Source organism: Diadema antillarum, unplaced genomic scaffold, assembly GCF_040938485.1.
Source record: "Diadema antillarum isolate AM-2024a unplaced genomic scaffold, OU_Dant_1.0 seq00000057_RagTag, whole genome shotgun sequence".
Taxonomy (NCBI): domain Eukaryota; kingdom Metazoa; phylum Echinodermata; class Echinoidea; order Diadematoida; family Diadematidae; genus Diadema; species Diadema antillarum.
In genome coordinates, this window is record NW_027271163.1 from 36,396 (window position 1) to 51,626 (window position 15,231).

Consider the following 15,231-nt stretch of genomic DNA (forward strand, 5'->3'; position numbering starts at 1 on the left):
ACCACTCAGATTGCGTTTCCCTCCTCCTCTTCCCCCGAAGGAGAGGAGGAACGGTCATCAATGACAACGAGCAGGATATCGGAATGATATCACTCGATGTCCGCTTCGCGCTCAGAGGGAAACGCTTCTGCTCCTCATCGTGGCATTTCAGTGGGACTCTTTTTATGGTAAAAAAGAGAGATGCATACTATAGAAATGATCCCTAAAAGTATGATCTTAAATGATTATTGCGCGTTATGCAAGTGATATATTTATTCATTTCACTTCATGGCGAGGTTATAAAGTTATCTCAACCCGCAAACTATCGCTTCTAAAATGTGTTTATACAACAGGTCACAGTTTTTTTTCCACGTGAATCCTTGATGCACTGAAATTATGTGAAGGGGGTAGTGTTGGATTGTGAAAGGGGCCACCAGGGAAGGGGTAAAGTGGAATTTTATGTAACTCGAGCCGGTATCGAGAGGTAGCAGAACATAATATGAATATACATGAGATATAGTCTTGTTAACCAGGAGTTTCTTCACGAAATATGCAGAGTTCGTTCGTACGTTTTGTGTGCGAGCATGCAACTGTACGAGACGTGCAGCGCTGTACGACCACGTGCATGCCGTTTGATGTCAGTAGTCTTACGGAGGAAGCCGCATTTTTTCGTGCAGCAAACACTTGTATAGCGGGCTTAGCAGAACAAAATTTGATGAAGTGCTTTAGTCTATCATACATTTCTTTGTTCTTTCTCTCGTTCAAGGTTCATTGCAATATTGTAAATGAACTCGTGAGAAATCAATTACACAAATTATATATGCGAGAGTGTTGTGCTTTACAAACTATATAATTAGGTAAAACTCAACAAGCAACAGTGTAGTATTGACTATGGCAGTGTCAACAGCGTTCAGAGTCCGATCTCTCTGAAGCGATTGTCGCCTGTCAGTGTACATCAGAGCATGACAAAGTACGCGAACAACAAAGCAAACACATGCACTGTGGTTATTGAGGTACGGAAAGTAAGACTACAGCCAGGAGTATTGTCAAAATACACGTAAGTCTGTGCACTACAGTAGCGCGGCTTGTGTGTGAACGTGTGGTTGTTATCATTCCATGCGACAATGATAGTTACTATCCATTCAACGGCAATGAAAATACATGAATGTTGCCAGCCCAACAAATTACAACTGCCTGAAATTGTTTCAGTAATGACACGAATACTCACTACAATGTCCGAGTGGAGATCCCGGTGGCGATCCCAAGGAGCAGTAAATCATTCATCAGGCTAAGTGCCTCTGCTATATCCTACCCCCTCCAAAAAGCGTATGAACAAAAGCATATAAATCATTATGTAATCGATTTCTTTTTATATTTCCGTGTCCAACCATGTTTTTAGCAAAGCATGCCCTTTTTATGCTGTTTGGCACCGCTATATCAGCTAGTCCCACGTACCTACACCTTTGTTAGTATACGCACGAGTGTATATTCTCGATATTATGTTGTCATGATTTCTTTATTTCCTACTGTTGACACTATAATACTGATAGGTTTCTGTGCTACCATTCTGAGTTATTTCGAGCTTAATCACCCTCGGAATAAAGATTTGATTTTTTTTTTTTTTTTTTTTGGCCTACATAAGATATTCGAGAGACACTAACAAATTTTGGTTTATGCTTCATAATAGCAATAGAACCTTTCTTGATGGGAGGACGTAGGCATCTGTTGATGCTTTGATGGCTTTGATATATATATATATATATATATATATATATATATATATATATATATATATATATAAAATATATATATATGTCTATATATATATATATATATATAAATATATATATATGTATATATATATATATATATATATATATATATATATATATATATATATTAATATATATCATCGCTTATAGAGTTGACTCAATTCTTGTCCATTTGAGATACACACAAAAAAAATCGCTTTCGAAGTTCAGGCAGTAATGCGGGAAGACGAGCTAATCGCGTTTTCGTATCTACAGCAGCTGTTAATCATCACTGCTGCTGCTATCACATTGCTCGATAAACGGAGCGAGGCGACTCGTGTCAGAACTATAATCGTTTATAGTTTATCGCGAGATTACTTTAAATAGTATCCGTTCAACGTTTCGTTTTCAAGACAATGATAAGCCTTTTTTAGGACCTGAGGAAATCCGAGAATATATGACACTCTTGTTTTGTTTTCTTGCTGCCGATCTAAAAACGGGAGGGGGGGGGGGAAGAAGCGAAAGTGTTGGAATAGAGAGATAGATGAAACTCGTTGAATATTAGTATATGATGTGGATGAAAACTTGAAAGGTGAACGCACTTTGAAAAAGGAAACAAATGGGGCAAAAGAATACTCCTGTTAGTCCTGTATTGTGCACAATATGTGTATATGCCTGTGGATTATGCCTGTCTATATTTGTTTCAATGTAAGTACATCTTTAGGTGTGTATGTGTGCATAATACGTATCGTATTCACTATCTGTCTATAGGAACCAATGAGATTATACATACGAGTATATAAGGTGGTTCGAGTATATAACCCCTAGGATATATCCATTCTCCACTGGGGTACTCCTCTCATCTGTTTGATGTAATGTAATCGATCAATTTCTTCTTCTATTAATTCTTTGATTTATCAATGCTATTAAATGTATGGTAGAAACATAATCTAGACAGGAGGAATACCCAATAAACCAGTGAATCACTTTAATCCATTTCCTCGATGATGACACGAGTCACACGACTTTCCGTTCTCGACGGTCATCTCTTTCGAAGAAACGAATCTCTATTTATTTTTTTCCATTAGTTGGTTCTAAAATGAAGATTTAGAGTTGAAGAGTTGTGTGCGAATTGTTTCCTGGGTGGAATAAGCATTAGGATGGCGTATATAGCCAGGTACATGTACTGCTGTTACCGCCTATATGACATCGTCTAGTCCGCCGCCGCGATGCACGCTGAATTTCTATCACATGGCGTTGTAATCAACTCTAAACATCGCCCTCTCACGTTGGGAAGCGCATTATGCGATACTCTTCCGTTGCCTGGGATTCGACAAGACTGCATAGCAAATCTTACACCACCACGACCAGGGATATTTAGCAATGAATTGATTTCGTGTCGTGTGCTTCTTCACAAAATCATTTTCCATACTGTAGTATTTTTGTCGTTTTATTCTTTTAACTAAAAATGTGAATTAAAATAATGTTGGATGACATAACATCGCTCGTAACTTGCCAAGAAGGGCCTACTTATCCTGTGCACCATACGTCAAGCGTAATCCGGAAGCACTTTTCAGACTGAGAAAGGCAGTGTCCGGATGAACGATAAGGCCTTGAGTCGAGGACGTGGGTTCGGCGATCTCATTTTTGACATGTCTGAAAAACTGTGAGAACTAGGAAGGTGGGTCATCGCAGGGGAGGAGGAGAAGAAGAGGATAATGGGTATGGGAAGGAAGTGGAACAAACCGCATAAGACGATTAATATATAGACAGACTGCGAAAAAAAAGAAGAAAACTTTTGCAAACTAAAAGTTTTGACTCGAGTCCAGTGAATCAGTCCGTCTGTCCTGTATGTACATTACTACCTTATACCTAGGTTGGTCTATTCCTGGACTAAACTGATTCCAAGTTCAATAATATTGCCATATATGGTCAATGGCGTGCTCCAAGGATCTTCTTGGCCTTATAATAATACTCCGCCATGTTGACGCCGATGTCCAACGAATGGAAACAACTCTTTATCAAGTCGTCAGATTCACCATTAATGACGAGTTGGTGCGCTTTTGAATATTAAGAATCCATAAATATCAAAAATGATATAATGAATTTTGCAGAAAAAAAATGATGAATGCTTACAGCGCTATCTGAGCACGACTATATACATGAAAAAACATGTGTTATGTTGTTGGAAATTATGAGAGTAAAAGACCGTGTATCTAGCCTTGATATTTTCGTCAAGATAGTTGACTTTACATCACGGCCAACATAGCGACAAATCTTCCGGTCCTCGGGGTTAGTAGGTTTATTGAATGTTAGTGATTTAATGTATACTCGAGCTGGACTTACCACAAAATTTTGAAGACATAATCCTCAAGAATATAATCATTAAAAAATCGTGAATTTAGTACAAATGGCGTGGAACTGGCATGTGACTTGGATATTGGCATTGTTGTAACAGCTAAATGTCGGCGTCTATTCAAAGGACGATTACAGTTGCAAAATACCTAACCATCTTGCTATGTGAACATATCCGATTTGAATGATCGAACACTATAAAAACTCATGACGTTGGTGCCTGCCACTAGATCAACTTTGGAAAGACAAAGATGTGAGGGAAGTGGACAAAATGCGACATCAGCATAAATATAAAAAATAAAGGATATTATAAGCATCGTTCTGCCTATCAAAAGGAAAAACTAGAACGTTTTCGTAAAGCATTGTCTCATCTTTTCCGATCTTTTTAGGTCATAAAGCGTGATCTGCTCTCTGATCTACTTTCATTTCCTTCCCATCCGCCATCCGTGGTCTTGTCCACGCGTGTCGTCTTCAGGTATGTGTCCAATTTCTTTATACCTCCCGCTCGACCGGTGTTTTTTTTTTTTTTTTTTACATCTCTTTTCTTCAGTGTTTCAATTCTAAGTTCATTTCATATCAGCACCCGCGTTAGTCTCAATCCGTTCTTCTTAAGCTCTGGCCCGACAAAATACAAACATCAATGTCACGCGAGAAAACCCATAAATCCTAAATCGTACGCAGATTAAAAACCACGAGCCTGCTTTCCTTCCTTCCCCATATCACAGCATATTCCATTTTCGAATGAATCTTCAAAAAAAAAATGCTGGATTGTAAACTTAGTTGGTATGCTATTCACAAAAGTTTCGCATTTCTCCTTTAACTATGACATTACTGAAATATAAGTTCCATTTGTTAAAGACATTCATAAAACAAATATGGATACAATAATGCTTACCATAACTCCCCTGAACTAGAGCTAGACTCTACAAATCTAAAACATTTACTGGTCAACGACCGTTGCCGTATTATCATACTTGTAAAAAGATTCATTCATTCTAACATGGACATCAGACATATCAAAGGTCATTTCGTGTGAATGAACTACGGTATCTAGCTATTCGACGATGTTTTTATTTTCCTTTGTGGAAAGGACATCACATCACACAAATAAACTCCCCACAGCCACTTCCTAATTATGATACCGAGCAGTTTTAGCTCCACATGGTTTTATCTACTCAGCCTATTGGACACGTGACTATCCGCTGGGAAGTAATACAATGATCGATTTACGCTACGTTACATAGTGCTGCGAGCAGGGGCGACGCGCACTGCACAAGATGACATGAACAACATAATCCCCAGGATTGATTTGTTTGAATAAAAACAAAATTATAAAAAAAGTTTTCGTTACTACAAAATACAAAAGGACAATAAGTGGGACAATCTGAAGCTCTCATACTTATTGTAATCATCTCAGTATCAATTCTATCAACGAGTATAAGTAGCGATGTGAAGGGGATGACGTCATCTATAAAGATGCTGTGAAGATGGAGGTTTTGTGCTAACTTTATAATATCAATAGCTGAACTGACGCAATTAAGATAGTCCAAATCAACTTTTCTAGACGTTGTAAAGTCGTTTCATGGTGTAGTGAGCACTGAAAGTCCCACAAACTTTCACCTTGAGACGATATAAGCAATCGAATGATGATGATAATAATAATAAAAGATGTAAATCATTGGCGTATAGTCTGTGCCGGTAGTGAGGAATATAAATGTTATTTGACAAGTAACAGTTGCATTTTCCGTATGTGACTCATGCAGTGTCTTCCAGGAACCGTTCGGAAACCACTGTTATCATGCAATCTGTCATGCAAAAAACCATGAACCCATTTTCTATTCATGAATTTATACCAGTTCCTTTCAAGATAGGATGATATCATCAGATTTATATGTCAGTCAATCATAGATCTTGAACACAATCACCTTCGTTGGGTTTATATAGCATGATGATCTAATGAGTCACCATGACAAACTATACACGCTCTGTCGATATTTTTTCCAGATCCCACCCTTCCCACCCCCCTCGATCTCTCTCTCGTAATTCTGCATAAGGCAAGCCATGTAGGAGCTGTAAGATCGTGACGTCACCACCATATCACCTTCCATATTATCATTATGTATTTGCGATTGTTCCATTAAATTACATCAATTGTCTTTTGCATCTTGTCAGAGTTAATGTTTTTGTTTGTTTGTTTGTTTGTTTTGATGTTTTGCATGTTAACTTTTCGACAGTGATTTTATTGAAGGCTAGTCAGGACAGAAGATTGTCAGTGTCTCACGTAACGTGCCATCACCCGGGACCGTGTCTGGGCTCAGGCGGCTGGGATCGGGTGTGAGGCAGGCATGCAGACGTTATAAGTCCCATCCCACCCTCTAAACAAACATGTTACTATCGTCGCCCGGGGAACATCACAAAACAACATCAGCAAGTCTGGTAGGCACAGCGTAGTACACTCACAGTATAATACATAGATAAAATATAGCTATAACTTGTCAGCTATGACGAGCAAGGGTTAGGCGACATCTTGATAACTCACGACGCGATCGGGTCAGGATCAAAGCCGCATCCTCTCATGTTTTATTTCTCAGATTAAATTTGGGACACAGATAACGAAGATGAGATGAATCGGCAGTATTGAGAGGGCGCCACCGTCGTTTCATGTTGTTTTATCATGTCACAGGTTGCCACGTCACGGTAAACAAACATAAACAAGATATTTTGACGACGAAGTGACCTTATCCGAATTTCATTTCAGAGACTATAATACTCATGCGCCACACTGAGATGATATTAGAGAAACTGACTCTAGAAACTCTCCCTGCATTCAAGTCACATCTCTTTATCTTTTTAATTTGTCAGTAGAATGGCTTGAATTTGTTGATCTTTTGTGTCGTTATATACGTATCGACAACGTTAGTTGTGCGTGTATACTTTTGTCTAATTTATATGAAGGTTTAAGTTGTGTAAGGGAATATGTCGTACATAGTAAGAGATTATACTCTTTCAGCCATCAGAGATCGGTGAATTCCTGAAACAGTCTTTCTTCTGATATTGTCGAAGCATCATCAGTTAACATCTTCAGGTCTAAACTCAATGACCACTGGAAACAGAAGTATAATGAGTATAATCCAGTCTTCATATAAACTGACCATACCTTGGATACATCTTATTGAACTTTCCAAGCTCAGGATTACACCTGTTGAATTCTTATAAGTTTTTGACTTATACTGGGTGTCATCATAGGTAATTCAGGTAATTCAGAAGTGAGTTAATTTCACAGGGTTAGATTCATGTAAGATGCTGTTCATGTACGACAGAAAAGAGATCATTAATTTTGTTTTTTTTTTCATTCCGTGCATACTAACAAAATCTATAGAAATTTCCTCCAGAAAAATACCGATATATGTGAATAACTATGTTGAGTTTATATTTGAATATTAATGTATTTATATTTGAATTTCAATATATTTTCGCATTTCTCAATAAAAAAAAAATGCCTAAAATATAACGATATAATTGATATACATAATGTCCAGCTTGGGTATACCATTAAATATCACTAAAATAGAGTACCACGTGATAAGAACGTCACTACGTTTTTAGTAAGAAAGTTCATAAAACACACACACACACACAAAAAAAAAAAAAAAAAAACAAACACGCACTTACCCACCCACATACAATAATAAGAAAGACTGCGATGGAGCGAGCTAATTGTTCAGAGAATTATAATTCTTTTTTTTTTTACTTTGCCAAAACTCCTTCTACTTTTCCTTCGCTGGTATCTGATGCCGAAATATGATCAGCGTTGAAAGGATTATGATAACAGTTAACGAACTCCTGCTGATGTTACTCCTGTTACCACTTCCTCCATTAGATTTATTAACGCCAACATCCGTGTCAATTTGTTGGGATGTTTTGCGGGTTTTGTTTTCTGTCTGTTTGTTATGTTTTCCTCTCGGGGACGGGAGGATGCGAGGACGAGAGGATATTGGATGTACGAAAGCACCAAAATCATGGAAAAGTTTTCAAAGCAAAACCTGTAACCACAACTAAGTATCAGAAACGGTAAGCATGATAATGATAAATGATGACAAAGAAAACAATATCGATAACAAAGTTGATGGTGATGACATGAAAGAGGAATTCTAGGCGAGTATAGTTTCGTAAGAAAGAATAAAATTTTACCATTAAAACAGTGAAAATATTATTTAAAAAACGAATAGATTTTAGGGAAGTTATGCAATTGTGAAGTTTTACTAAGTTTCACAAAACAGTTGTTGAACAGTCAATATGAATATACAAATAGTGAGTTGATGATAATGATAAATGATGATAAAGAAAACTATATCGGTAGCACAGTTGATGGTGATGACATGAAAGAGGAATTCTGGACGAGTTAAAAGTATAGTCTCGTAAGAAAGAATAAAATTTTACCATTAAAACAGTGAAGATATCATTTAAAAAAAAACCACGAATAGATATTAGGGAAGTTATGCAATTGTGAAGTTTTACTATAAGTTTCACAAAACAGTTCTCGAACAGTCAATATGAATATACAAATAGTGAGTTGATAATGTCATCATAACACAACTTGGCATATGTTTGAATCTTACAATATCCAGGTTGTGTGTGTGTGTGTGTGTGTGTGTGTGCGTGCGTGTGTTTTGTTTGTTTGTTTGTTTTTGCCGATTAAACGTTATTATGACCAAGTCCAAAATAATGATCTCATTGATCATTATTTAGAAGTTATTCATGCCTAAAATAACATTATGTTTTACTCTTATGGCAGAAGAATTGAATTTTCACCATTTCACACTTGTTTGTAAAATGGAAACTAGTGAGGTGATGTCATCATCAGCTCACTCATTTGCATATTCAAACCAACTGCGCAAGAACTGTTCCAGAATGAATAGTGAATTTTCCAAATTCTATAACTTCCTTTATCTTTAATCCTAATTTCATCAAATGTTTATATTTACGCTTGTAAAATTGTACTATTTCTTGTATGACGAATCTTTAACTGGTCAGGAATGTCCTTTAAATTACACCTTCAAAAATGATATTGAAGAACTGATGGACTCATTTTGAGCGGAATATCTCTTCCTCCGTCGGAGCAATTTTTCGATTTTCTTTTTAAGATGTTCCCGTTTATTCGTGTTCTATGACTGTTCTACAATCACTCTATACTCTGATTACCATGGCAACATCATTCGCAGGTTCCTCGATAAGACTGCAACATGTTGTCTTCTCGCTCATGATTTTATGTTTGCGAGCAGCGAATCTTTCCAACCTCCTCCAAACCTGACTGAATGCAGAAGAGGAAAGAGCTATATCACATAGGCTTCCAAAATAAGAAAACAAATACTTCCCTCCAGTGTGTCAAATTTAACATACCCTAAAATGACACGGAGGTAAGAAAACAAATAGATGAATAAAAACCCTAATGCGTTACAGGTGATTTTCATCTATGAGGAAGCTATAACGTCTTAATCGATGAATCGAGGGAATTAGTAACAAACCGCACTGGGATACTAGAAGAAATATTTCCGTAATATTATACGCATCAAAAGACAAGGAAATAACAAGAAGATGAATGAAAAATTCCCATCGCGGATTTCAACGAAAATATACACGTGGGTGGACAGTCGATGTGATCGCAGGTGAAATGTTTTTCACAGAAGAATGGGCCTAGTTTACAGTACAAGGCTTACAGCGTCGAAAATATATAGGAGAGAGATGATAGACAACTATGGTGAGGTAAAAAATGTCAGCCTTCACATGAAGATTTTTTTTTTCTCTTGCAACGCCCTTAATGATTGAATATCATTGAAATCATATGTTAGTAACCTAACAAACAGGAATATCCGCTTATATACATATGGCAGGAATTAGTGTTTCATTTTGATAGGAACTTCAGACCGTGTATAATAATTTATCGGAAGTGCGGCCAATTAGAGTCTCGCAAGACTGAAGAGAAAGGGAGGCGAGAAAATGGTCACAACGTTAATACGTTTTCAATGAGAAGGTATAAACACACCCACTGAAGAATACTGAATGTATCCTTCTCCCTGCCTTCTGAAGGAGGTAAGTCAAGAGCTCTTTCATTATGCTGGGAAAATGTAGAATTAACATCTTGATACATTTTTTCTCTTGTTGCAATATTGTGACGTCACTAACGGTTGTATAGTCGCCTTCCCATCAAGCGATGGTGGCATATTATGTATTTAACCATGGTGGTTTTTGTTTAAGATTTATAGCTTCAAACAGTGCAATTGTGTAATTTTTCTCAGAGTTCACTGTTGTGTTTTACTACTATTTCTACAATCACTGACCCAGTCTTAGGTTTTGAGTAACATGTATTACAATGTTTGTCAATCACAAGTTATGATGGCGATCCCTTGCGTGGGTAGCCTTTTGTCAAGGCCCTCTCGCTCGCGCTGGCGCGCTCGGCTGGGCTCGCTTCGCTCGCCCATTTATACAGCGAGAGGGCCTTGACAAAAGGCTATTGCGTGGGGAGACAAGACAGTCCGCGCCGCACGAACCAAAAATCATCTCCATTTGATGTTGAAAATGTCGAATTGAACCATCAAGCTCTCATATACCATGTATCCACGCGAGTTTGGTTAGCTATTCTGACGATTTGAGAACCTTAATGGCTTTTGATAATCTAAAAAAAAGTATAGGAGATATAGTTATGGTAAGTTATGTTGCTAGAACAATTTATGTGACAACCATCATATTGTTGTCCGTGTGGTTGGGGAACATTTCAGAGTCCTGTTATGTGTTCATCATCATTCTATACATATTTTTTCCCCAAATCTCTTATTATCACACTTTTAAACTTGAAAGAAAACGTAGAGAAGCATGTTGAGGTTTGTTAATACATGGTTATGGTGAATTTGGAGGTAATATCCGTGCAATGGCTTTTCGTTGTATCGTACTGAACTTGCAACCGTGAAAAAAAAAGTATTCTATCGGACATTAATTCTCACGTTGTCTGACGAGCATGTAAGACTGAGCTATTTTCTTTTTTCAATTTAGATCAACTTCACATCACGAACTACTTTGAGGCTGTGGCACTTATTTCTTCGAGTCGCTCCGCTCGCGCCACAACAACTTCCACCTAAGCACGTCAAAGTGAGAAATCGTTTCTCATTTGCCAATATCGGATGCGACGTGCAAATATTTTTTCCCTTTTTTAAGAGGTGAACCCGTAAGAAAACGGTTAGAAAAGTTTGGTTCGACGTTGATAGATGGGTTGAGCTGGAGTGGAATTCGGTTGGCATATTTGAAAGATTTGCCTTCGAAGAAACACAAATACGGGCATCTTATTTTTCTCCCCCGGAGAACTGGTGAATTGCGTGCGCGGAATGGCCTAGAAACATGCACGCATGTCAAGACAAACTCGTCATATTCCCCTGAAAAGCTTCACACCCAACTTCGGGGAACTAGTGGCTTTAAAATCATGAGTATTCGTCTTCACATTGACCTCTCTGTCCGGTCTTCCAGCAGTTATTCAAGAAGAGTTTAAATATGTCATCATTCACCATGGTCATCGTTTGCTCCGTGCATGCTGTCAAAAAGCATAAAGATAATGGAAATATACATTTACGTAAATAATTATGTCTTAAGAATGAAATACTCATTTATTCTTCGTAATAAAAGCTCTGCTTTTGATTTGTCCTAAAAACAAACAAACAGACTTTAAAAAATAATAATTTTAGTGCACATGCCTTGTACCCCATGTGCTGTATCATTCTGCTTAAAAAAGCTATTTTAGTGTGGAAAGATGTGCAGTATAAACAGTGAAGGTTGAGGAATATCGGACAATAATTTCAAAAGTTGTGCATTTTTAAAATTTTGTTGAATGCATGTGTTGTCACCGCTGGATAAAACGCTACAACAATTAATGTGTGACATCACAATAGTGGAATATAGAGGAGATATGAACGAGAATTCAACACATTTTCATTTTGAAAGAGCACTTAACTTGCCTCTTTCAGGAGGTAAAGGAATGATATTACCCTTTACGTATGTCATTTAAAAGTCCGAGTGTACTTTTGATTTTAAAAAAAAATGTTGAACTCTCTTTAAATCATATCATATATGGAAATATGTTTCTGTGGTGCTGCTGTTCAGCGTTTCCAACCACTCCTTGAAATGACGCGTGCAGTGGCACGAGATAACATCACGTCTCCGATCGGATGTCACGGTGGTTTTATTGGCTGGATCGTGAAAGATTCCCCGTCCCCCACCCTCCCCCCCCCAAAAAAAAAAGAAGAAAAAAGAAGAAAGAAAAACAACTAAAAAGAATACCACACTGACACTCATCCATAAAGTCAATCATCTGGCGTGGTCTGAAAAATAACACCAACAATGATAAACGTACATTGGCCTAACAAACTGTTTCTTGAATATCGGCCAACTATACCCAAAGACTTCCGATCCACGGCTACTTCCGTAAGAGACCCCGATTTCCTGCCTGGATGAACTTGCCTCCATCCTTTCCTTACCAATGAACTCCCCTCCAATTTCATTTCAGATCATTTCTCTATTTCTTAGTTGCCTGCTGGAAATTGGAGTACACTGATTTTGGTGGAAGATATAATTTTCAATTTCATTTCCCCCAAAATATTTACTTTATTCCCATCAAACAAAACAAAAAGTACAATGTAAGCATTTGTTAATTTGTATTGTTGTTATCTAAAAGAAGTCATAAAGTCATAACGATAATCCAAAATATACACGTACCGATAATCATACAACGAAAAAACAACTTACACTTTGCAATGGCAAACAAAGAATAAAAAAAGATGGAAAGAGTGATATACTAAAAAGCGCAGCTTGTGAGAAGTGGATCACAACACACACACACACACACACACACACACACACACACGAAAACCAAACAAACACGAGATAAGCCTCCCAATAACATTATCAAAAATTAATCTTAATACAGTTAAAGCAATGGATAATTCATTATGATGGTAATGAAATAAAGCATATTGTGGACAGTATTTGTTTTAACGTAGAAGAAAATATGCTAGTAAATGATAATAAGTATAATAATTTTTATACAATATTCATTGAGCCGTGCTGCGACCAGGATGTACGATGACAAAAAACAACAACATACAAAGACACACATGCAGTGACGCAAAACAAAACAAAATAAAAATGTTCATATATCCTGAAATCAAATGAAACCTAATAACAAGGCATGGGTGTCAATATAAGTCAATACAATATTATATGGATAATACAACAATGATTGAAACTTTGTTGATAGCAATAACGACAACCCTGCTATCGATCACAGGCAATGAAAATAGTATAATGTTGATAGTTATAGTGATATCATAATTACGGAAATATTTAAAGGGATAGTACAGTAGGCCCTATTGGTGGAGATGAGAATTGGGCTTTTACATTTTTGCGAGATACCAAGAAAACACTTATTATATAGTACAGAGCATACCATTTTAAGAGGAATTCAAAGTTTATTTGATGAAAATCGGGTTTGGAACGACTGAAACATCCAAAAACAAAGTAAAACAAAGCGATCGTGATAAAGTGTGGGTCCCACACTTTAGTAGAATCGCTCTTTTTTGATATCTCAGACATTTCAAAACCAATTTTCATCAAATAAACGTTGAATTCCTCATAGAATTACATGCTCTTTCATATTTCATATGAGGTTTCTGATTATCTCACCCAAAAATGTTAGAAACCTGAAATTAGGTCTCAACCAAAACTCTTTAATACATTTACATATTTATCATAATTTCGATATAATCATCTTATATCACTTTCATCTGACAATTCAAATTGGGTTTTTCGGTTGTGTGAGTCCGATTTCTCATACACTCCCGTTCCTTGAGAAAAGTTTATAAATGATCGCAGTTATCTATAATGTCGTTTTAGAAATGTGGCGTTCACGATAATGATGATCTTTATAGATATGACGTAAACTATTCCAATTAATGATGCCCATATTTGCAATGTCTATGGATGTAGGGCCTATAGTATATATTCTATATACAAATAAAAACAAACAGATTCCCAATGGCAATGAAATCAAATTGGATTGACACGACATGTCGCCACACAAGGTGACTTTCCGGTGTTCAGTCTTTCGAAACTTCCTTTGATATTTCATTTCTGCACATTATACTGCACTCAACCATTGAGAACAAACAAACAAACAAACAAACAAACAAACAAACAAACAAACAAAAAACACCTGCTCTGCATGCATTTTAAAATGAAAAGTTACTTTACCTCATATCCTGTGAGTCATTGTTTAATATGTCAGTTGAATAATGAAATAATGAATGAATGAGTGAATGAACGGATGGATGAATGGATGAATGAATGAAAGAACGAGACAAAAAAGGAGAAGAAGAAGATAACACTAATGAGAAAAGTGCACCTAGACAGGATGGAACGAAGCCCATACCAGAAGACTTCCCAATTCAATTACCATGGTAACGTAACTTATCATTACATCATCGAACACCTCGAAGTGTGGTAATCTAAACCTGTCTTCGTCGGTAATGATGCTCAAGAGGTCAATGAAGTGGTTGAATTAATATGATGATAAGTAGTAAGTAGATCATATCAAACGATGTATGAACAAAGTGAAGTGGATATTGACCAAGCCCTATATAGAGAGTTATCAACAGACACACAATGCAATATACAGACAACAAAAACTTTGAGGTCAAAACGAAAGTGACAGCTGCAAGAGTCACCGTCCGTCGGTAGCAACCCTGATAGTAACAACAAAGCGTCTTTCTTGTCCACCAAATGGCGCCTATTCTGTGGCCTCTTGTAGCGGTGATAGTGAGGAAATCGGGCGCGACTAATTCGCTACTTTGGTCTATTGTTGGCGGTGATCACGCACACAGTCGAGAACAAAAGCGCGACACGAGGCGTCTGTATACGACATTCCTGAGGATCAGTCAATTTCAGAGTTGACCACTAATTCCAACTTTTTGACAGCAGAGAAACACCGCAAAATCCCCGCTGTCAAATATCCAGAGAGCTCGTCGGCACTTTCGTCAAGCGACACCTCAGCTATTGTCTCGTGGAATGCTTGGAAGTCTAAAATACTTTTTAGGTTTCTTTGTTTCGA

At 37.2% G+C, this 15,231-nt stretch overlaps 1 non-coding gene across 1 annotated transcript; it reads right to left on the reverse strand.

The window, feature by feature from the left end:
* LOC139725736 (small nucleolar RNA U3) lies at window positions 1–218 on the reverse strand. Its single transcript, XR_011710566.1, has one exon. It is a non-coding gene; the product is annotated as a small nucleolar RNA U3 (small nucleolar RNA).
* Between the last annotated feature and the right edge of the window lie 15,013 nt (window positions 219–15,231).